General features: G+C 41.0%; 1 long non-coding RNA gene across 2 annotated transcripts in view; it reads right to left on the bottom strand.

Annotated features, from left to right (window-relative positions):
- The window catches only part of LOC125897316 (uncharacterized), a 57,785-nt gene extending 37,287 nt beyond the window's left edge, over positions 1 to 20,498 (bottom strand). For both annotated transcript variants that reach the window (XR_007450408.1, XR_007450409.1), the window contains exons 1-3: positions 20,454 to 20,498; positions 19,327 to 19,402; positions 612 to 678 (exon numbers count right to left, since the gene is read on the bottom strand). This is a non-coding gene — a long non-coding RNA (uncharacterized LOC125897316). The remainder of the gene's footprint in view (positions 1 to 611; positions 679 to 19,326; positions 19,403 to 20,453) is intronic.
- Between the last annotated feature and the right edge of the window lie 4,931 nt (positions 20,499 to 25,429).

Here is a 25,429-nt window from a genome sequence, read left to right as displayed (position 1 = left end):
ACGTTTTGAGTGGTCAGAAGACTAGAAAGGTGCTATACAAGTGCAGTCCATTTACCATTACCATGACGATTTACACACTGATGTGGATGCAACACAGCATGAAGACCAATATGAAACCTAAAATCTGAGCCTGTTCACATGGAAACATTATACTCATTAATCCAAAAAGGAAAGCCACTATTTATATGACATGTACAAACTGGACTCAGTAGCTTATGCTGGTCATGTTAACGGCTGAACATGAGAGCGCCTAATGCATGTAATGCCATATTTTGGCACAAATATCAAAATACAAATGGACAGTATGGAGGTAGATTAAGCTTCAGGATTGGTTTGACATGTCTCTATGGACATTTTGATATTTTTTGTAGCTGACATGAATTCAAGGTTGGTGTACTAACTATTAAACTACAAACTTTTACAGAGACCGACTTTAGTTTTACTTTTACCTTCAAAAAGTCAGCCAAACACAATGTGAAACATTTGACAGAAAATGTTTTGACTTAGGGTCCATTTTCCAGCTGTTTTTTTATAGCTTCTAACTGCATTTCAACTGCATTTTGAAGGAATACTTCATCTCCTAAATGATCATTTGGATATCAGTTACTTACCCTGTGTTACGTTGAATTCATGAAGAAACCTGTCTTTGTCTTGATGCCTCTACGGTGAACAAAGAATCTGGAAACAAAGAAAGTTCATGATGAAGGCACAGGCATTTAGTTTAGTTTAGTTTACAGTTTAGTTTAGTTTAGTTTTTAGTTAAGTTTAGTTTAGTTCAGTTTTTAGTTTAGTTTAGTTTAGTTTAGTTTTTAGTTAAGTTGGTTTTAGTTTAGTTTAGTTTTTAGTTTGGTTTAGCTTAGTTTTTAGTTTAGTTTAGTTTAGTTTATAGTTAAGTTTATTTTAGTTTAGTTTTTAGTTAAGTTGGTTTTAGTTAAGTTTAGTTTAGTTTTTAGTTAAGTTTAGTTTAGTTTTTAGTTAAGTTTATTTTAGTTTAGTTTTTAGTTAAGTTGGTTTTAGTTTAGTTTAGTTTAGATTTTAGTTAAGTGTAGTTTTTAGTTTAGTTTAATTTAGTTTAGTGTAGTTTTTAGTTTAGTTTTTAGTTTAGTTTAGTTTTTAGTTAAGTTTAGTTTAGTTTAGTTTAGTTTTTAGGTTAGTTTAGTTTTTAGTTAAGTTGGTTTTAGTTTAGTTTAGTTTTTAGGTTAGTTTAGTTTTTAGTTAAGTTTAGTTTAGTTTAGTTTTTACTTTAGTTTAGTTTTTAGTTTAGTTTAGTTTAGTTTTTAGTTAAGTTTAGTTGTTAGTTTAGTTTTTAGTTAAGTTGGTTTTAGTTTAGTTTAGTTTATAGTTAAGTTTAGTTTAGTTTTTAGTTAAGTTGGTTTTAGTTTAGTTTAGTTTAGATTTTAGTTAAGTGTAGTTTTTAGTTTAGTTTAATTTAGTTTAGTGTAGTTTTTAGTTTAGTTTAGTTTTTACTTAAGTTGGTTTTAGTTTAGTTTAGTTTAGCTTTTAGTTAAGTGTAGTTTTTAGTTTAGTTTAATTTAGTTTAGTTTAGTTTTTAGTTAAGTTTAGTTTAGTTTTTAGTTTAGTTTAGTTTATAGTTAAGTTTAGTTTAGTTTTTTGTTAAGTTTATTTTAGTTTAGTTTTTAGTTAAGTTGGTTTTAGTTTAGTTTAGTTTTTAGTTTAGTTTAGTTCAGTTTTTAGTTTAGTTTATTTTAGTTTAGTTTTTAGTTTAGTTTAGTTTTTAGTTTGTTTATTTTTTAGGTAAGTTTAGTTTAATTTAGTTTATAGTTAAGTTTAGTTTAGTTTAGTTTAGTTTTTAGTTTAGTTTAGTTTAGTTCATTAGGATCCCCACAACAACTTTACATTTGTGACAATTCACAAAATAACTCACATATGACACTGAACAGAATAACAGAACGAGACTAAAACACTGACACAGACAAACAAGACATGACAAACATGATTATATTTGGTAAGTAACAGTTATTTGGGGCTAAATTGAGCTCTGATGATGCTCCATTATTGTAATATTAGACCAAGTATTCATCATACTAATAATAATTTGCAGCCCCAACTGGCGCCCTTTCCTCATGCTCTGTCTTGCAAAAAAAAAAGAACAAATAAAAAAAGTAAACAACAACCCCCTGTTGTTTGTCATTATTTGACCTGGCCCTGAACCTGTCCTGCACCGTGTTCAGTCACGTCACTGTGGGCGAGGGGGGAGGGACGAGTTATCTGTGCGCATCTCAGGTAGGTAGCGGTTGTGACTGACAGACAACAAGAGGTCATAATTTGTCGAATTATTGGGTTATCATCATGAGAAGACCTCCAAGCCCTCAGGTGCCACATACAGGAAGCGGAAGAAAGAGGAGGTGGAGGTCCCAGTATCAAAGTATATTGTCTTTTATAACATTAAAAAATGCCGTTTGACTTTTCAGTTGTACGAGCTAGCAGCTTGTGAAGTTGAAATAAAGCAAAGTTGCCTAATAATGCTACTGTAGATAACGATGTGATCGCTGCCAAGGATTGAGTTAAGCTGCTGAGCTGGTTTATTGTTGTTGTCAATAAGATGTCCAAGCCTTTAAACATTAGTTTACATTTCCATAGCAACGGAAAACAATGGGAACTGTAGCTTGCACACAGATCCCAATTTTTATTTGAATGCAATATTGCCACATATTTGACTTTTTTAAGGAGTCCATCAAGAATACCAACAGTATCTATTGTTAAAATCTGTCCTACATACTTCTGTTATTATGGTAAAAGTAGCACAATGAAATATATTTGATGACAAATACAATTTACAGAGGAAATAACTAACTAACTAACTCAAAATATAATTCAATTCAATTTTATTTATAAAGCCCAATATCACAAATCACAATTTGCCTCACAGGGCTTTACAGCATACGACATCCCTCTGTCCTTATGACCCTCACAGCGGATCAGGAAAAACTCCCCAAATAATCAAAGTATAGTGCAACTATCAATATTTATTCAAGTTGTCTGCAGGACATACTGAAGCTAAATTGTTTTGTTAAACTAGGGCGAACCCTACTCCTAAGGGCACCAAAGTGGCTAGAGCCGGCTCTGCAACTTATACATATACTACACATTCCCATTGGTTTGTTTCCATACACACATTACATGGGCACTAAAAGGAACAGTTTAACTAAAGTAAAACTATCAAAATCTGTTCCGACTCTCTGCAATAATGTGTCAATTAACCGATTAGTTGATTGGAAGAAAATAAATCAGCAGCTTTATTGATAATTGATTAATCATTTGACATTTTTCAAGCAAAAATGTCAAACATTTGTTGCTTCCAGCTTCTTAAATGTGAGAATTTGCTGCTCTCTTTGTCATCTATGATAGTAAATGAGTCTTTTGGTTTGGGGCTTTTGAAGACGTCACCTTGGGCTCTGGGAAGTTGTGATCACACAATGTTTAACATCGGCAGAGTAATTGATGATGTGTTCTCTTCAACACCAGACTGTACTAACAAAAAATGCAATTTGATTTCACTGAAAACAGGAGCTGTTGGTCCATCAGTTGGTTTGTTTGTATTATTGTGTGACTTTGGTGAATCTGAGCTAATTTATCAAGGACTTTCTTAGTTTTTGGATCCTTCATTCATCGTACAGGCACGTGAGAAAAAATACGTTTTCTCTGAGAATTTAATGTAACACGGGTCGAGCAGTTGATATACCAATGATCATTTGTGGAGGATGTTTAGTCTTTTTTAGAGGACGGAGTTTGCTCAGTTGTGAAGCTACGATTATGAACGTTGATCCTCAAATAAAGTGAAATAATTTCCATTAACTTTGACCCAAAAAGTGGCCAATACCCAAAGAGATGTCATGTAAATTTTATTTTGTCTTCTGACAACTAAAAGTAGTCATCAATTTCTGTCTCTTTGTCCACACACACACACACACACACACACACACACACACACACACACACACACACACACGTATACTTGTATATATATAAAAAACAGTGAGAATACCGTAGAATAAGGTCACATCTGGGCCAACAGCTCGCTAAAAGGACAACCTGTTAAACACTCAGTGACCTAAAACCACCAAACCTCTCCTCTACTACAGTTACAATACAAAGGTTAAAGGTCAAGGGGCCTCCCATTGCTTGTCAGAAAACCATACAGTGTTTTGTAACCTCACCAAACAACAGCCGACTACATTCATGTCCATCTTTACAACAATTACAGACAAGTGGGACCTGATTTAAAAAGATAAAACAAAAACAAGGCTGCGAGCTTCAGGACAGGCCCGACCATCACTCGCTCCACATTTCCATCTCCTTTACTGAGACTGTAACTCGCTCTGTTTCTGTCTGGGCAGATGGAGAGGTAGTACAGTAGAGGAGGACGGATGCAGAGTTTGTTGACAGATGCCTCTCTCCCTGCCCCGCCTCATCTCGGCCCACCTGTTCAGGGCAGCAGCGAGCTCCTGGAGGCGAGCGTGTCTGTTGCGGACGCACGCCGGGAGGAGGCGGCCGGGGAGGGGCGGACTAGAAATGCTGGCACACGCTGTCCTGCGGAGATCTTTCTCCAGTTACAAGTCCTGTAACAGGGCGTGTGTGTGTGTGTGTGTGTGTGTGTGTTGTGTTAGGTGTGTGTGAGCCAGCGCAGGTGTCTCTATGTGCTTCCTGTGGTAACATGAAGAACAAGCATTAATGTGTTTGTGGATCAATCATATGTGTGTAAGCGTGTTAGTGTGTGTGTGTGTTAATGCGTGTGTGTGTGTGTTTAGGGGAGCAGGAGGAGTGTGTCCTCTCTGCACCCCCACAGCCGCCACACGCCTGACCACCTGCTCTGGGATTAGAGAGCATGCGGATTACACGCGTCACAATGGAGATACACAAACACAAATATGCCCTCGGCCAACAAAGGATACACACACACACATACACACACACCGGACAGCCTCATCGCTAATCGCTTTTAGCATCTTCAATATTTTCATAGTTTGGGAAACAATGACTCCGGACACAGCGCACGACATGGCAGATGATATTAGGCGACATTAATGTTGACTGATGCGTTCAGGTGCAGGAGATTTTTTTAACCGTGGATTCATTATTGTTTGTGTTTACTGAGGATTATTGTTGCTTATTGCACCATTAACTGGGTTTAAATATGTGTGTGTGTGTGTGTGTGTGTGTGTGTGTGTGTGTGTGTGTGTGTTTGACCCACAACAGATCTGCTGTCCTACTTTTCAACCATGAAAACACTCTGACGTCAAATCGGAGGAACCAACAGGCGATCATCACCAAGAAAAATCCTCGACATCCCCATTGACAACAACAGCATGGACAACATAAACATAAACAACAGTAACTCTCAATCAAAACAACTACTGGCAGCTGAAGTGTGTTACGTTCTCTAAAGGCCCTGACACAAACCAAGCCGGTGGTTGGCCGTTCGTCAAAGTTGGGCTGTTGGTGATCGTCTGCTGCCCTTGTCGGCACTAGTGGGCTTTTTTCTGTCCGATTTATCATGTTGAATCTGACAGGAAGCATTACTCCGCATATTCAGTGGGCCGCATGCCGAGAAGGTAAACTAGAAACTTCTTGGGGGGTTATGTGCCAGTTGAGTAATTCCACTGGACTGCAGTTGCTAACAAGGGGCTGATGCTGTGGGGGTACCGTTAAGTCATGCGACCATGCTGTAGGTCATTTAAAGCTTAACGTTAGCGCTTTTATTTCTGACGATTGCATTTAGGCCTCAAAGATCATAAAAGTGGTGTTCATCTGTGAAGGAAAAAAAGTGCACGTATCATCCCCCCACCCCTGTATGGTCCTCCATTTTCTGTCGTTTATATGAATAAGAGAGACTACAGGCGTTTCTCAATCTGCGTTCTTGCGTGTACTTGTGTTCTTGCGGACTTGTGAAACGTCATCAGTCGCAGCCCAAGTACTGTTTCAATTCAAAGTCCGCATCCAGCCAAGTACAGTCCAAAGGCCCAGATGCGAGATCCATCGGGGATGCATCGGGAGGTGACTTGTGTGGACTTTTGACAGCCAGATATCCCAGAATGCACTTCTCACAGACCAGCGGCAATGGCGGCCATCCTTGGGAGTTCGTACTTGCGAGTCGAACTTGCCAAGTCCTAACTCCTAAATGTACAAGTCTGAACTTGGCGTACTTGGTATTGAGAACGCCTTTTATAACAAAATCAACATAATATTTTAAGTCAAAGGAGCTATATGTAAGAAATCTAAAGCAAATAGTCGTAAAATCCTCCTAATATGTCACAGAGACTAAGGAATAATGTTCATATAACATACTGATCTCACCGACAACAATAGTACAGCCAGAATATTCCCATTTAAAAAAATATTTTACGGTCCGCAAATCATGTTTATGTTTTGAATTTGTGTTTTGGCCTGTTGCACCACCCACCGCCGTCTACCAGTCACGCAGTCAGTAGAGTTTCAGCATCAGTTACAGTTACGACTGAGCTACAGCAGCACGGCAAGCAGCATTAGCAGTGTCCCAGTACATAGCATTAGCAGCCGGCTCCTCCTCAGCTGTATCCCGGCAGCAGCGTTAGCAGCAGAGAAGCCGGACTTGCTCAAATGGTCCACTGGAAAACCGAAGATCAAGGACGCGGTGACACAGCCCTGCCACGGCAGCCGCCCGTGGGCAAACAAATCAGTCTTGAATCTGTAGGAGGGACGGACACGACTCACAGCAGTATTTTGAACTTGAGTGCAGTAACCGTTTCGGCCACATTCTTACACACAGCGCCTTTAAGGTCGGTCCAGGAAAAGTCAGATCCCTTTGGTTGGTTGAATCCAAAGAAGGCAGAATGTTAATATAAAGGGGACCCAAATTTTCCGCCTTAATATGCACATTCAGCACATCCAATGCATCAAAACATTGTTTTCTAGTTGGAGCCGCGTTTGCCTCGTTTTCAAACTGTATGCTTTGACTAAAATGAACAATGACAGCAATATAGTCCACGATGAGCAGCGCTAAAATCAACCTGCGTAGTTGTCCCTCCATTGTGACATTAGAAAGTGTCACATTTATCTTGCAAGTGTACTCTTCTTCAACGTTTGCTTTACTTCCTGGATTTTTCTCACATGGAAATTCTCACCAATCAAGAGCAGCTTTCTCACACAAGGCATTTGATCTGGTCCTCTTGTAAATGCTGCCGTGAGAACACAAACCAACTCTAGGCAATTATACAACTTTGGGACAACATGAGTCCCTGATTCAGACCAAAGCAAGACAACTCTAGGGCTGACAGTGCCCTTACACACTCATGCTCGTTTAACCCAAACAATGTGTCAGGTCGGAACACCTTCTCACCACAAACCAACCGCACCAGAGTTTGTTTGGAACCAGACCGAGACCACCTCTTCAAGAAGGTCTCGGTCCGGTTGTTTTGGTGCACACCTGAGTGTGACTGCTGTGTTCACACCTGCCCAAATGAACCACACTTAGGCAGCAAACGAACTTGAGTTTGATTGATCTGAACAAACAGGGCAGGTGTGAACGCACCCTAAAATGCATAAAATGGAACAAGATACTCTTCATTTGTCAAAAAACTTGAATCTAAATCAGCAGTTTATGGCTCAGTGAAGATGTTTTAGGAAACTTCAGCTTCATAAATGTCAAAACATGTGTTTTCTGTGTGAAGTCAATGGGGAGTAATTCCTCACAGGGACAGGGACATGAATTAGGAATGTCACCAGTGATGAAACAAAGCAACACAAGCATCATCCACAGACTTCAGAGTAACCATCAGTTTCTTGCATGTTAATTTAACAGTCACAGCTTTAACATCTACTTTTGTATGCATGATGTAATTCAGCACTTCAGTGTCATCTAAATATATTTTAATGACACATTTGAAGTATCGCAGAAATCACAGTAAGGTGATGTAAAAGGACGCCAACATCCTGACGTACCGCCAGAACATGAAGCACTCTGTTTAAAAACATTTGACCTCTAACACTTGTTGGACGATGATGACGAGTAGGGAGACCTGCGGGTTTCTGTGAGTGTTTAAATGAAGTCATGGCGGGATGTCGGGGGCAGGCGGGTGGGGGGTGCTTCTGCTACTGTCTTCCCCCTCTTCCTCGCCTCCTTTTGCACCCCCGGGGTCGGCGGGTTTGTTTTGCTAATGACCCCATCCCGTTGTGACCTCATTCAGCTTGCGCTCAGTAATTGGTGGCACACTGACACACTGCTGTGTTGGGGGAGGGGCTCACACGCCTGGGGGAGCGAGCTCATTGTAAACATTCCTCCCTGACAAATAAGGTATTGTTATTGATGATTAACGGCAATGAGGGGTACTCTGCGTGTGTGTGTGTGTGTGTGTGTATGTGTGTGTGTGTGTTGGGGCAGGGAAAAGGATAATGAGGATGATGTAGGTGATGAATGATGATGTCGAGTGAGGTGTGACCAGATAAACCTCAGCATGGAGAGAAGTGGTGGTTATAATGATAACGAATGATGGCGGCACTTATTACTTGTCGTGCTCTGTTCATGATGAGGCCGTCTTTGTGGGAGTCTCGTCTTTCTTAGCTGTTACTTATCTTTTTTAGCCTAACATAAGGCGTTTTCGGACCAGTGAAACTTTTTCATAGTCCTAAGAAGCTCCCTTTTCGTTGTGTCTGCACTGGAAGAACTAGGAATAATTTCAGTTCTTCGAATGCCGTTTTGATGACCTTTTTTTTTTAGCTCCGATCTCAGAGTCGGTACCTTAAACACATGAACCAGCAAAAGCCATTTTTAAAAACCTGTTAACCATGTAAACAACAGACAGCACAAAACACAAACAATAACTTGTGACTAAAAGAAGAAGAAGAAAATGTGGACAAATGGTCCAGAATCAGTTGTCTATCCAGTTAAAGATACTGCAAAAATTGACCAAATTTAATGAAGGTACAAATTTATGTGCTTTCTCATCCACTACTTTCAAGCCCATTTTTCGCTGCACAAAAAACACCTTCACACCCGGCTTTTTAATGTAATGAGAGACGTCTTAATCGGCATTCACACCTGGGTCATGTGTCTGTAGCACTTTTGCAATGATGAGCTGTTACATGTCCACTATAAACTTTGTTCAAGGTCAGATAAATAGACAGAGACGCCTCTAATATACAGTACTTTATCACGGCTATTCGAAATGCCGCTTTGCATTAAAATCCCTCTAAACAGGAGCTACTTGGTGAGCGAACCTTTTTGTTTTTTATTTAGTTTTTTTTTTTTTACTACACAATGATGAGCCATCACAAAATGCCACCTGCCATTGCCCAAGATGTGCTCAAACATCGATCCAAACTAGTCTACTGAAATGTGTGGAAGAAATAACCATGACGTATTCTTAGGCCTCCATGATCCTGTCGACTGTTTACCTGTTCTCCGGTCTGTCCATTACATCGAACGTGACACACCAAAAAAAAAAAAAAAAAAATCAACAACAACAACCCTGCAGAGTCGCTCTGTGCTAGTTTTAGTGGGTTTACCTGTGTTTAAGAAACCCATGTACATATGGGGTGCCGTTTGTGAAGTGGCTCACACTGAAATTAACAGCAACATTTTGCCACGTTTAGCTTCAAACAACGTTTAAAAAAGTGGTGTGAATTTTTTTAAAGTCACTTTTTACCACATTTACAGCAATAGTTGAAATATGTTACATATAATGTCACAGTTCAATCTAGATATTAAATGATAAACCTAAATGTTAATGTCAAATCTAAATGTTAAATTGAAATGTTAAATGGAAACCTAAATGTTAAATCTAAATCTAAATGATAAATCTAAAATGTTAAAAGTTAAATCTAAATCTAAAATGTTAAATCTAAAATGTTAAAAGTTAAATCTAAATCTAAAATGTTAAATGTTAAATCTAAATGTTAAATCTAAATCTAAAGTTCAATCTAAATCTAAATGTTAAATCTAAATCTAAAGTTCGATCTAAATCTAAATCTCAATCTAAATGTTAAATTGAAATGATAAACCTAAATGTTAAATCTAAAATGTTAAATGTTAAATCTAAATCTAAAGTTCAATCTAAATCTAAACCTAAATGTTAAATCTAAATCTAAATGATAAATCTAAATGTTAAATCTAAATCTAAAATGTTAAATCTAAATCTAAATGATAAACCTAAATGTTAAATCTAAATCTAAAATGTTAAATCTAAAATGTTAAAAGTTAAATCTAAATCTAAAATGTTAAATGTTAAATCTAAATGTTAAATCTAAATCTAAAGTTCAATCTAAATCTAAATGTTAAATCTAAATCTAAAGTTCGATCTAAATCTAAATCTCAATCTAAATGTTAAATTGAAATGATAAACCTAAATGTTAAATCTAAAATGTTAAATGTTAAATCTAAATCTAAAGTTCAATCTAAATCTAAACCTAAATGTTAAATCTAAATCTAAAATGTTAAATGTTAAATCTAAATCTAAATGATAAACCTAAATGTTAAATCTAAAATGTTATATGTTAAATCTAAATCTAAACGATAAACCTAAATGTTAAATCTAAATTAGACAGACAGACAGATAGTTTAACATTTAATATCTAGATTTAACTGTGACATTATATTTAACATACAACAAATATTGTTGTAAATGTGGTAAAAAGTGACTTTTAAAAATTTCACACCACTTTTTTAAATGTTTGAAGCTAAATGTGGCAAAATGTTGCTGTTAATTTCAGTGTGAGCCACTTTACAAACGGCACATACCCCATATGTACACGCACTAATTTTGGTGGAAGTAACAGAGGTATTATATGAATATTGGGAGTTGATTTGTGGCGCCACAAATCAACTCCCAATATAACACATAATACCTCTGTAGTGCCCACTACTTCTCCAGTCAGGTGCCACTGAAGAGGGCACAAGGACATGAGGTCATCAAAAGAGCCCCAGTCAAACCTAAAACTGAGGAAAGCAATGGATGTATACTGAAGTGGAGCACACTGGACTGTGTATAAGAACATATCATCAGACTGACGCTGGTTGTTTTAGAAAATACTTCCGTACCTGTGAGAAATTGCTCCTTTAAACTACCACAATATCACAGCTGCACAAAGGGAACATCTAAATATGCTGCACTAATGTGGTGGATCCAGTTATTATCTATGACGGAGGTGAATAAGTTCCCGTCTCATCCTCCACCTCTTTTTGCAAAACTTTCCTCTGACTCGCAGAATGGAGGCCACTCCTGCACGGATGGGAGGTAAGCTATTAGACTCGTAATATGGCACAAAATTATATCCTCAAGGTCTGCGTGTGTGCGTCTGAGTGTGTGTGAGCGTGTGTGTGTGGTTGTGTGCTTAAGCGTTAAGTGGTTGCATGTCTTCTGTGAGAAATGCCCGGGGTCATTCATGGGTTTCTCTAATGTGTCTGTCTACATGCCATTATTCAAATGAATTCAAGGGGAAGAGTGGCATTGTGTGTGTGTGTGTGTGTGTGTGTGTGTGTGTGTGTCTGTGTGTGTCTGTGTGTGTGTGTGCGTGTTAATACATTCCACTGAGGACTTGCACCACCGATTGTACATCAAATAAAGTCACATGATAGCTATCAGTGTTAATTATCACCTGCGATGTGTATTATGTCATTACAAAGACATCACCCTTAATTATACAGCATTTATATATTAATTATTAATTATGTCTTCTGTGTGTGTGTGTGTGTGTGTGTGTGTGAGAGAGAGAGAGAGAGAGAGAGTCTGCGTTTGCTCTGCGGCAATGGATTTGTCAGGTTAACAAAATGCTGGCGTAACACTGTGTGTGTGTCGTGCAGGTAAGCACCACAGGAACCCTTCCCCCAAACAACAACAACAAAAACAACATGGGATGAAAGTGCATCTGGTTTAAACCTGACAAAACAAACAGAAAACACATGTGCACATGCAAATATTCAAACACACACACGCACAATCTTGTTTTTTTTTTTTTAATATATACTTTTAGTGGGTGGCAGCAAAAGTCATCCCTGCAAGCCCCCCTCCTCCTCCTCCTCCTCCTCCTCCTCTTCCTCTTCCTCCTCTCCTCCCCTCCTCTCCCCTCTCCTCATCCCACTATCACATCGGACAGGGTCTACTTATAGTACCACGCCAGAGAGCAGAGAATGGGGAGAGAAAGGGTATTATGACAGTGAGGAGAGAAAAGAGAGGGAGCGAGAGAAAAGAAGGGCAGACAGGGTATTATGAGAGAGAGGGATGAGAGCAGTGAAGGCATTTGGAGTCTTTATTCGCCTTCCTAAGCCACGGGCTCCGCTCCCAATCCGATTGGTCGATACGGCCAGCCATGTAAATGAAATGCAAAGCAGAGAGACCCTGACTTCCCTTTGCCAATTTGTGGGGCCCTTTCTCTCTTCCTCCGCCGATGGCTTCCTTCTTTTATCAGTCTGTCTTCCTCTCAACGTGATGCCTTTCTTCCTCGGTATCACAGCCTGCCGCCTTCAACCTCTGATTCTTCCTCTCCCTCTCTCTCTCTCCCTCTGGAAGATAATGATTTGCCTTTTTTCTGTAAGAGCTGAACTCTGCACTTCTCTAATGTTCAGCTCAAAGGATTTAATCCACGCTTTTTTTTATTTCCTGGGAAACTCCAGTGGTGATTAAGCATATGCTCTTTTGCATGCGTGCTGCTCTGTTGGTGTTCGTGTGCAGAAGCATATATGTCTCCTCACGCTCTTTGCATAATGCTGGATTTGAAGCCATTAGAGGTACTTTGCTCTTCGCTTGCAGTTTTCCTCAACTGCATTCGTGTAAAACTTCACAGGTCTGACACTTATGAACTTCTACACATTATTTGTTTGTATCAAAGTGCTCCTCCTTCATGTAGACATTTCATTTAATGTCCATGATCAAACAAATTGACAGAATAAATGTTGGCATTGTACGTTTCTGCGAACCATGGGTATGTAAAATTTGTACATTATTATATAGCAGATATGTTGAAAGCTCTTGGTTATGGTAAGGAAAGGATAATTTTTTGGCTTAAAATACCCAGATTTGGTGCCACAATCACAGCTGCAAATGCTGCTGATGTGTCACTAAAAAAGACCATGTTTGATGCAACAATCACAGCTGCAAATGTCAAAGATGTCTCACTAAAAAATGCCCAGTTTTGGTAGCACGGTCACAGCTGGAATTTCTGCTAATGTCTCTCTAAAAAAGACCATGTTTTGTGCAACAATCAGAGCTAGAAATGCCCATGATGTCTCCCTTAAAAAGCCCAGTTTTAGTAGCATAAAGCTACTGAAATGCTGCTGATGACTCACTAAAAATGCCTAGTTTTGGTGGAATAATTGCTGCTGGACATGCAGTCAATGTCTTATTTAAAACACCCGGAAAAACACCCAGTTTGTCCCGATGAAATTTATAGTTTTGGCTGCACAATCTCCACTAAACTGCAACCAATGTTTGGCTAAAAATACCCAGTTTTGGTGGCATAATCACTGCTGAAATGCCACCTATGTCTTACAGTTTTGGTGACGCAATTGTGGCTTGAAATGCCCACGATGTCTCCCTAAAAAAGTCCAGTTTTAGTGGTACAATCGCAGCTGAAATGCTGCAGTTGTCTCGCTGACAAATGCCCACTTTTGGTGGAACAGTCGCTGCTGGAAATGCCGTCAATGTCTTGCTTTAAAAAACTCTCAATCCTCTCAAGCACAATTACAGCTAAAATTCTGCCACTGTCTCACTAAAAAAGAGTTTTGGTGGCACAATTACCACTTAAAAGCCGCTGTTGTTTTGCTGAAGAACGCCCAGTTTTGGTGACACAGTCACAGTTGGAAATGCCAATGATGTCTCTCCGAAAAAGTCAAATTTTAGTGGTAAATGCTGCTCAAATGCTGCTGACGTCTCACTAAAAAACCCTGAGTTTTGGCTGCACAGTCTCTACTAAAGTGCCACTGATGTTTCGCTAAAAAAAAAAAAAAAACATTTTTGGTGGCACAATTACTGCAGGAATCGCCGTCAATGTGTTGCTAAAAAACAACCAGTGCTGTTGTTTGTTGGTCTCGAAGACTGGTCTACACCATCTACCATTCTTTAGAAACACTGATATGATACGTTTGAAACATACAAATGTAACACATCTGTAGTTTGCAGAAATGCACAATACCAACATTTCCCTCTGACGGCTGGGCTGCTGATGATGGAGACCCTCCTCCACCCCTGCAGAAGGAGGATCTGTTGACACTAAACTCTTCCCAGGGGGTAGAGCACCAGTAATGGGGGCTCTGGCTGCGTAAAGCCCTGGCTGTGAGATTTAGGTTGCTGTTTATTTTATTTATTTATTTTTGAAGAGTCTAATCAGCTCCAGCAGTGTTTCATGTTTTTTTTCTTAACAGGATGGGACGGGGTGACGGGCCGATAGACGGGGCAGGACTGATGACAGTTTTAAGTGCAGACAAATGCCACAGTCTGTCCCAGATTAAAAATGCCCACTACTGCTGTAATCCCTGTAGCGCTGCCAAATTGGTATTTCCTTCCCTTCCCTGAACTGAATGAGCCGAGTCTGGGACAGGAAGAGAATGAGCATCCCTTGCGAGGCCCGATCTGACTGAACTCCCTGGCCCTGTGTGTGTCTGGGGAGGACTGAATGCCTCTTTGATATCCTCTACGAGTTTACGCCAAGAATCATTACGAGAAATTTGTTTCAGGAATTTGCTGTGTTGGTGTTTACAAAAGGAAAAAATGCATCATGTTCAAGACGTGTGATGAGAGCTGATGCTACTCTGTAAACTAATAATCAGAAGCAGTAAATACAGCAAAGATTAATAAGAAAGACAAATATAGTAGATGATCCGATGAGTGGAACAAAGTGGAGAGCAGAGGGAAGTTCAGAGAGGAGAGGTGGTCCAGTGGTCAGCAGCTACACTCTGACACTGTTCACCATGTTAACACTGCCACCTGCAGGCCACTAAATGAAACACCACTGCTTCATCACACACATTCACACACACATTCAGAGACAAAAAGCACACATCAGGATAACAGATTTTGTTTGTCTGTAGGAGAAGTGTATCCCAAAAGAATTGTCCTCCAAACTACATCTAACAGTACACTGTAAACTGATACAAAAGCACCTAACTGACTGTTACACAGTGCCTTAACCCAGCTCATTATCAGTGTGTATGTTGACCAGGAAGTAACAAGAAACTGCAGCTGAGAAATGGCAGACTAGGCTTGAGGTCATTTAGAAACTGTGTCTCCATCACAGAAATGTTTGTCCACCAGAGAGAACGCACAACTCGCTTTTCCAACTGTGAATAGATTTTTTTTTTTATAAAAATACAAATCTAAGGGATCTGTATCAAGATTGTTGTTTAATTCATGTGTTCATGTTTTATAAAATTGCTGTCAGACAATATGCCATTATTGGATATAATCACACTGCAGCTATTTGGCTATTTACACCTATTTCTACGACGCAGTACAATGGATCCTGATGCGTCAGCAGTGGTAAGGATTAGGTAAAAGAAATCATGATTAGGGCTTGTGCTAACCAATCTCAGATATTCTCTGAAATTAAAGTGGCAACTTCATGAGAAAAAAATCACAAATGTACTGCCACAAAGTCAGGTGATGCAGTATGAAGAGATAAACAGTCCATTGAGGAAGTAAGATGGTAGATGAGTCGGTCAAGCGCAGGACTTTCACCCAGGTGACCGGTGTTCAAGTCCTGTTGGAGTCAACGTTAGCTTATTATTTTAAGACTTGGTTGATTTATTATTGTTGTTTTTAGAAGGTTTAAAGCTGCTGAATGCACACTGAGTACATAAACTTTAGCAGGTGAGCTGAATAGACCTGTTCGAGCTGACGTCAAATTTCAATGTTGTTAGGACGCCCAGGTGTAAACAGCCACATTGGCTATTTACACAATCAGTGCGTTTACATGCACGCAGTAGTCATGCTAAGCTCATAGCTCGGCTAATCAGTCAAGTCAGACTTCTCGTCTTGTCTGAGTAAACATGCAGAAGAGAAAATTGAATGTCTGACCAAGTACGTCTGACTCCGCCTCGATAGGTGGCGCTGTGTCCTTTTTAACATTGTGCGTATTGAACTTGTTCAGAAACTTTTTTAAATAAATCTGCGTTTTCCTACCATCCATACAGTGGCGGCTGCTGGTCTTTCAAGGAGGGGAAGCTCATTTTCGGCCTACATCATAAAATGTGTCCGTTTATTTATATGTTAACTCTACCCTCTGGGGCTGCTGCGCAAGGCTAGTGTGACCGCCTGTGAGTGCTTTGGGACGGTGGAGGGGCTCACAGCACCCGCTGCTCGTTGGGGACAGTAAGAGAAGTCAGAGTCTCCAAACACGAGTACAGTCTCCAATAACACCAGAAAAAGATGCTAGATTTGTCGCTAGTCGTTTTTAACAAAGAAAAAGTCACTAAGAGGATTGGGAAAGTCTCCAGATCAACGGAATGAAACTTGAAAAATGCTCCAGTGGTGGTTTATATTTCAAGATCGCTGATTCGCTCATTTCGCTGTCAATCAAAAAGGGATTCAGCCTCAGACAGATCATCCAATCATCATGCAGAAGCCCAGCGTCCAGGCCAGCCGAGGCCAGCCCACTGCCCCATAGACCCCCAGAGACGCTGAGCGTCCGATGGGCGGGACAAAACTGAGCATTTATCCAATGACTGTCTAGTTTCGCTGCAGTGGAACAACCCACTCTATGCTTCCCCACTGAAGTCTTTGGACGCTGAGCTTCCACTGTTTAATGCACTGTGACGCTACAGGAATGAATGAGAAGAAAGTCGCGTCAGTGACCTGTGATAAGTAGCTGATTCTGAACAAAAGTTGAACGTGTTTTAGCGCATATTTAGTCAATGAAATGCAAACACAACAGTTCATATTTGACCACTTATATTTTGACATTTTAGGGGAAGCTGAGCTTCCCTTGCAGTCTTAGAGCAATCGCCACTGCATCCATAAACTTCAAAATGTTTAGCTCCTTTGTTTTTCCGGGAGTTACTGCACTGCTGCTACGTCATCTCCTTCTTCTTCCCAGTGCATGAGTCCAACTCCAGTCGGTCTAAGTGGACACATGCAGTAACGGTCCGATATTCAATTGAATTATCTAGGTGTGTTAGTTGAGCTACGGATAGTCCAACTTCAGTCGGATTAAGCTGTTTACATGCATTTAAATGTCCGGTTTCACATCTACTTCTAAGGTCAAGAATGAGCCTTCAAACAAGTTTTGTTGGGTTTATCTTCTCATGGTCTGCATTCGTAATGAAGCTGATCCCAACTTAACTTTAAAGGGCCATTTCACCAAATTTACCTAAAAAAACAACAACAAAAAACCCAAAACAAAATAAATTTTCACCCGTATCTCCTCGTAAGGTTAGGTTTCGTCAAATGGCTGGGCATCATAAAGTTACACACTAAACGTAATTAACATATCTTACGGTACTTCAAATAACTCAATGTTAACTTTTCTGTTGAAGAAGTGTACAATGCCAACATTTTTTCCTGGCGATCGGGTTGCTGGTATTTGTTCACTGTTATATTATACTTTCTGTAATATTTCCTGCATGGAGGCCTGAATTCTGCCACCACACTGCCAGGGATGAAATCCTGGTGGAGAAATAATAAATCCTTTATTAATCTACATCCAGAGCTGTGCACTTTTGGACGGACCAAATGTACAGAGCTGTCAAGTTGTCCACCATGGTACCAGTTAGCTGCTAGCTAACCATAGCTAACCTGTTTGTCGATTGTTTGGTCTGTGACGTAATCGGCCGACTGGAAAAAGGTCCAATACTAACAAGCTGAAAGGCAGCATATCTCCACCTACTGTAGAGGAGTCGGACATACTTGGGTCAATAAATGGATACCTCTCCCGTGCTTGTAGACTGGGACAAGGACAGTAGTCCAATTACATGACCTAGTCGAGCTGTAACTGTAACCATAGCCATAGCTCGACTTAACGGTGCCACTGCGTGAAACTAGACATCTCCCAACTGGACACTTCAAACCAAAAATATCTGCACGGCTAGACAAAAAGTAAATCAGGAACCACGTTTTTGGGGATCTACACTTTACCTAATGTTAATTCAACCTGTGCTGTGTAGTGTCAACCTGGAAGTGTGTGTGTTTGTGTGTACGCAGGTACGCACCATGATGGGCAACGTGTGGGAAGCTCCTCTGTAGCTCCCTGACAAGAGGGAGGAGGCCCACCATAACACACGTCAGACACACACAACCACACACACACACCTCCTCGTCAGCCTCTCCTTCCTCGTCCTCCCATCAACCCTCTCTTCACTGCCTCCCCTCTCCTCCTCCTCCTCCTCCTCCCATACACCCCCCCAACAGTCCTGCCAAGCTGACAGCTCCAAGCTCCGTGGAAAATGAGTCTCGCTCGCATTACAATCGCGCAGGACAGATTCCATTAGTACTATCTGAAATTGAGCGCGGGGAGCAGAGAGCGGGAGGCAGCGGCGCGTGGCCTTATCAGAGGGAGAGGGTGAGTTCCGCCAACGTCACTAATCCACCGGGCGGGATTGAGCACACACATACACACGGGGAGAGACAACTTGGGGAAGACGCAGGATGCAAACACTCTTTCATGCGCTGGAGACAACGGGGACAGATAGAGACACATACCTACACACACACACACACACACACACTGATGCCACAACTCTCACAGTCTGTGTAGTGAAAAGGACCAGAATTTGCATTTAGCTAAAGGACATGATGAAACTGGTGGAAAACAGGCAACAGATCAACTCTTTCTGTCTGTGTGAGTGTGTGTGTGTCTCTTCCTGAGGAGTTCTGGCAGGTCTGTTCAGTGGTGGGATTTGTAACATGTCAGTCCGTCGTTTTGAGATGAAACTGAGCCTCTCTCGCACTCGCTGTGTGATCTCTACCTCCCTGCTTGCGTGCACCCTCTCTCCCACTCTGCTCACAAACATCCTCACATGTACACGCTCACACATTTGCAGGGACACCCCACATGACCCCCCCCCCCCACCCGGTGTCCTCATCCTCATAGTTATTAACCCTTGACACATAAATCCAAGGGTATGTGGGTGTGTGATATTAGCCGTGTGTGTGTGTGTGTGTGTGTGTGTGTGTGTGTGTGTGTGTGTGGGAGGGAGGATGGGGTTAATCTTTATGTAGTGGGGATCTTTCACACAAGATCACTCAATTTAAATAGAGCGGGAACACTTTGATGTCTCCAGCCCTCCCTCCTTTTTCCCGCTCTCCGTCTTCTCATTCACCCCCTCTAATTTGCTTCATGTCGCCCCCCTCTGTGCCCCAGTGATAAGGTGTAATGAGAAATGTTTTCAAAATGGCTCTCACCTACCATGCGATGCTAATTGGGCGTGTGCTTGGTACAGCCGTGAGAGGAGAGCGCTCATGCCTGACCGCTGGAGAAGGTGCTGAGGAGAGAGGAACAGTTAGGAGTGGAGAGCACAGAGAAAAATAAAGGTGACACATGCTGGCATTGACTGAGAGCCCCCCCCCAAAAGACACAAAGTAATGAGGGGAAATACCATCTTCATTAGCTGTCATTTACAGGGAATTACCACGATGCCTCCTCAGGGCTGATATTGGTCACGCTGAGAGCGAGCGGCGAAGAGGAGAAGGAACTTTGGGGAAGATGTGGGAACAGAGGAGTGTTTGGCCTACATTCATCTAGCAGCAAAGGGACGTCGCTCCAGGAGCACTTCCCTCCTCAAATAACACGGAAGACAAATGGGGTTGGCTTCAACAGCAAATTACAAACAGGAAAAAGAGACCGACACATAAATCATAAACCCTCCCTTCTTCATGTTTGAATATGAACTCAAACACCAAGTCAGTTCTACTCTCGGATGTTAGTGTCTTGGGGGATCCAGGAAGCTCCTGGACAGTCTGTGGTGGTATGGAGCATCAGATTCACAGATACATAATATTCCATCAGTGCTCAGTTGGATTTAGATCAGAGGAACAAGAGGACCAGTCAATGGCATCAATGCCTTCGTCATCCAGGAACTGCCTACACACTCCGGACACATGAGGCCAGGCATTGTCCTGCACCAGGAGGAAGCCAGGGCCCGCTGCACCAGGAGGAAGCCAGGGCCCGCTGCACCAGGAGGAACCCAGGGCCCGCTGCACCAGGAGAAACCCAGGGCCCTCTGCACCAGTTTAAGGTCTGCCAAACGCTCCCTTAAGTGTTCCCTTAATTTTCTTGAGCAGTGTAAGATATCTCTTGTTGTTCTGTTCTAATCCCCTGGCATAATCTATCTAATCTATCTCAAACATTTGTATTGTTTTTATGCTGTTTATTAATAAGATGTGAAAAACAAACAAACAAGAACATTAGCTGTTTGGTCACTAGTTTCAGAGGCAAAACCAGTTTCTGTAAGTTTAGTCAGACTTTAGACTAAATACTGTTTAAGCCAAACACCAAAAAATATTACTTTTGATAGATAATGAGGAGAAACTTACCTCAGTTCTTTTATGTGGAGAAAAAACGACGAAAATTCAGTTCTGTGTAAAACCGGAAGCCGGTGGGCGGGGCTTTCCGCCGCGTTTAAAGACTGTGGGAGGGGCGCGTGCAATCTAAAAAAGGTGTGCCCACGGTTTCCGGGTTGAACGACATGGTTCTTCCAAACGTGTAAAGCAGACTTTGCCTTTTTTTTTTTTTTTTTTTTTTTTAAAAACAAACTTTAAGTGAAAATTGAAAAAGTTATTGAAGATTTTGTTTCAGACATTTGAAGAGCTTTGTCTGAAGTTATGAAATAATCTGTGAATTTAAAAAGAAAACTTTCAGCCAAATCACTGATACATTTTTCACTTATCTCCAGTAGTATGATACAGTTATGGCTCTACTTAAATATTTAAATACAGATTTATGCTAATTTAATACCATGTAAGTGAGAAATACTGAGGTCATGTGGTCAGTTTCATCAGAGGCAAAAAATAAACATAAATGAAAAAATAAAAATAAAGAAAGACAAATAAAGTCTAAATATTGTTTCATATTTGTTTAGATTTTTCATACCTAATAATCATCCCTGTTGCCAGAAGAAAATGTTGGCATTGTATGTTTCTTTAGACCAGGAATGCGTTACATTTGTACGTTTCATTCGTACCGTATATCAGTGTTTCTTAAGTCTAGTAGTATATGAGGTGATTGTGTCATCAGGAGGTGGAGGGGATGGACGATGATGGGTCACTGAGGCGAGCCTTACTAAGCGAGCTACAGAGATACCCAAAACTGCCCAAACATTATGATTTTGTAACCATATCCATTTTGCACCTAAACATAACCACACGTTGACTGTCGTATTGCTGAAATGTAAAAAGTTTAAACGTATCCTCAACATAATATTGACAAATGTAACACGTGTGGTTTGCAGGAGATTTGGTTGCTTTACTAATATTCCGTACATGGAGGCCTTAAAGCAGCGACCACGCTGCCACGGATGAAATCCTGGTGGAGAAAAACTGTGCGTTCCAGTACCCATACTACCATACTATAAAGTATGCCAGAGAAAGATTTAGTATGTCCCAATTAGAGATGCACCGATCCAGCTTTTTCAGTTTCCATACCGATCCCGATGCTGTGGGTTTGAGTATCAGCTAATACCGATCTGATACCATGGCTGACCTAAAAGCTGTATATCTTTACATGAAGAACAGAAAAGACTAGAGGCATCAGGCTCCGATGACTACACAGCTCTTTCCTAAGATAAAATGAAACAAGATGAAACAGATTAATGCAAAGATGAACTATTTATTTTTAACAAAAGCAGATTCTCTCCTTCGAGCCATGGCGCATGACGTAGCTCGTGTCACAATAGATTTAAAGGCAAATGATCGCCTCAGGTATAGGTTGCGTTTTCTAATACCTGATCCATCTATTTTGATCCAGATATCGGATCGGTGCATCCCTAGTCCCACTGAATAGTATGTCAAATGCAGTATGCCAAAAATACAGGATGTTCTACTACTGCATGTGTGTTCAAGAAAAAAAAATCTGTTTATCCCCCCTTGAATCTTTGTTAAATAGCTAAAATATCAGAACCCTCACTTAGGTGTCACTTCTCATTCAAAATCAGTGCTTTCTGAGGTATGGAAAATGGTTGTGCGCTAAAAGGTGTATTTTGAAAAGCTTAAAATGAACATAGACATTTGAAATCTTAATATAATATACTAGTTAGGATCCCAAAAAGCATCCATATGAAGAACAGAAACAGTATATCTTTACAAATTGAATCACCTGTGTCCTTTACTGCTGTAAAATGTGTTTGCTGCAGTTCCCCTCTTTTTGAAAGGACAAAAAACATGTTGTGTTGGTCACACCGACATGTGTGTTACCCAGGATGTCCTTTTCACAGTTCATCTGGAGTCAAATAGATGCATGCATAGTTTCTACGATGAAGGCCTCAGTGTCATGTCCCCACAGAGGACAGACATGAGTTGCTGTGGAGGATGAAGCATCCACCATGTGCAAGTTTCTGACTGTTGTATGTGAAGTGAGGACACGACCTCTGTGTCACCTCACTGTACCAACGCTGTGTACCAAATTAAAATGTTGAAATGATGTTCATATAAAAATAAGCAGGATTTGGTATTTGGATAAAAGTGGAGTGTGAAGAGGTGGAGCAGCGTCACCAGCAGTGATGAAGTGTGTTCCTGAAAGCTTAAGTGAGCTATATAGTTTGTGACAGGTGTTGAAACAGATCCCCTCCTCTGTCGTACGCTCATCCAGTCACATCCAGGTTGGGCCTTCTCTTCCTGGTGACGTGTGGCGGCGGAGCAGGAGACCACTCGGTGAGACACAAGACAGTCCGGATTACCAACCCACTGCCACAACATCACCTCCCTAACAGGATAACACCGCATAATAAACTCCATAAAATAATCAAACTTATTACAACTCTTAACCCCTGTTTAATACATTCTGCTCAGCTTACGTGTGCCAGGATTCACTGCCAGTCGAGCCACAAAAGAGGAAAGTCTTATAAGACTGGAGAACACAGGACAGCAGCTTGTGATGCCTTAATATGGGCTTTAATTGGATTTGTAAATTATGTGGCTAAATTAACACTTTCTATGGCTGGGTGACTTAGTGAAATGTGTCGAAGGGAAGAAAAAAGAAGTGAAAGTCTTAAAGTTAATTAATCGTCTGTGGCCCCGGATTAATTAAAGTTTCCCAGTGTTTGTAGTTAATGGGTGGATTGATTGAACAATGGCATGAACTCCCGCTGCTACCTCCAGGGTGAGTCCGCAGAGAGGAAGGTTTCTGAGTCGTTGATTAACACTCACACATCAGCTCAGATGCCTTCACACGATCCTCACTGGGACGAGCTCATACGCTGTGTTTGTGTGAATGCACGCGCAGACTTATGCATGTAAACACTCACACACTCACACACACACACACACACACACACACACACACACACACACACACACACAGTCCCCTTCAAACTTCCCAGCCACAGATACCCATTACTCCCCATTGAGGGTTTCTCATTAATTAGCTCGGATCAAAACCTACAAATCCCTCCACTGAGAATTGAACTGTATTGCTAAACCCGGCCTCCATCATCTATGCTAGGTCCCAGGACACACACACACACACACACACACACACTGAGCATGGCCGGATAAATCTGCAATGGAGTCTCATGGCACAAAAGAGCTGCTGGGCCCCCATCAACCCCCCTTCCCTCTTCTCTCTTCTCTCTGAGCAGCATGTTCAGTGTTTCCTATGATGGGATATTTTCATTATGCAGCATTAAAACAACAGTATCTTAAATTATAAAAGCATTACAGCTGGATGTTGACACTAGGCGCCTCTGCAGCAGGACTCACCTTAAAGCAGCGGCAGTCAGTTTTTTTAGCCACTTGTGGGCTACACTAAGGTTGGGTACCAAACTCAGTAAGACATGGGTCGGCAACCTTTACTACCAGAGGAACCATTTTTGGCCCCAACAAAATTAATTAAATCTGTCTAGAGCCACAAAATATATTTAAGCCTTATAATACAGCCTTTTAAATGAGTCTAAATTAGCTTATCAACATCACTAATAGGTCTAATCTTTAATATTTTTTATCATTAGGTGGCTACTTTGCTGTAAGGTATTCGTGAATACTTGATACCTTGCAGTGAAAGTAAACAAATCTGTCTAGTATGCACTATTAAATTCAACATTTTCCACCAAGACTTTTCATTTTGGGTTTGGAATCCACAGGTAGGTTCGCCAAGGAGACTCAAGACAAGCCACCGCTCTTGATGTTTGGCAAAATTTAGAGAAAAGGCACCAGGCCGTAGACATCGCTACTGACTGAAATTTTAGTTGACGAATGTTAAAACTTTTATTTAACTTGTTATAGGCCTATAGGTTGCAATTTTTTTATAATGGAATAATGTAAGAATCACCTTAGGCTTACAACAATGATAAATGAAAATTAAAATGTCCACGTAGCCTAATGTTTGGTCAAAGCCACAGGGAGCCATTGGAGAGGGAGCTTAAGAGCTGCATGCAGCTCCCAAACTGCAGGTTACCCACCCCTGTTCTAAAGTTACTGACCAAATTATGTTGGTACTACATCTTTATAAAGGCAACAGGAAGTCAAATAAGCACTGGTTCCAACCAAGGTGTGCAGAAGAGCATCTCTGAAGCAACAACACCTTGTCCAACCTTGAAGCAGATGGGCTACAGCAGCAGAAGACCACACCAGGTGCCACTCCTGTCAGCTAACAACAGGAAACTGAGGCTACAATTCACACGGGTTTTCTCACCAAAACTGGACAATAGAAGATTGGAAAAACCACATTCAGATGGAAGCATGGATCCATCCTGCCTTGTATCAACGCTTCAGGCTGCTGCTGCTGCTGGTGGTGTAATGGTGTGGGGGAGATTTTCTTAGTACCAACTGAGCATGGTTTAAACACCACAGCCTACCTGAGTATTGTTGCTGAGCGTGTCCATCCCTTTATGACCACAGTGTACCCATCTTCTGATGGCTACTTCCAGCAGGATAACGCACCATGTCACAAAGCTCACATCATCTCAAACATGACAATGAGTTCACTGTACTCCAATGGCCTCCACAGTCACCAGATCTCAGTCCAATAGAGCACCTTTGGGATGTGCTGGAACGGGAGATTCTCATCATGGATCAACTGTGTGATGTCATCATGTCAATATGGACCAAAGTCTCTGAGGAATGTTTCCAGCACCTTGTTGAATCATACATATATGTACACGACTGGGATATTTTGAGGGAACATCAGGGACCTCGATGGAAATATGTCCTGTATGCCTGTATTTTTTTTTTTTTACTGCTGTTTGAATTCTGGTCAAACAAACAAAACTAGAATTTGTCTGTAACAATCTAGAGATGCTCTTCCCTATTAAAACATATCGCTGAGTGAGAACCAGGCTACAGCTACAAGGACATTACAT

This window comes from Epinephelus fuscoguttatus, linkage group LG11 (genome assembly GCF_011397635.1).
Source record: "Epinephelus fuscoguttatus linkage group LG11, E.fuscoguttatus.final_Chr_v1".
NCBI lineage: Eukaryota > Metazoa > Chordata > Actinopteri > Perciformes > Serranidae > Epinephelus > Epinephelus fuscoguttatus.
The sequence above is the reverse complement of the archived record's forward strand: the minus strand, read 5'-3'. Positions and strand labels throughout refer to the sequence as shown.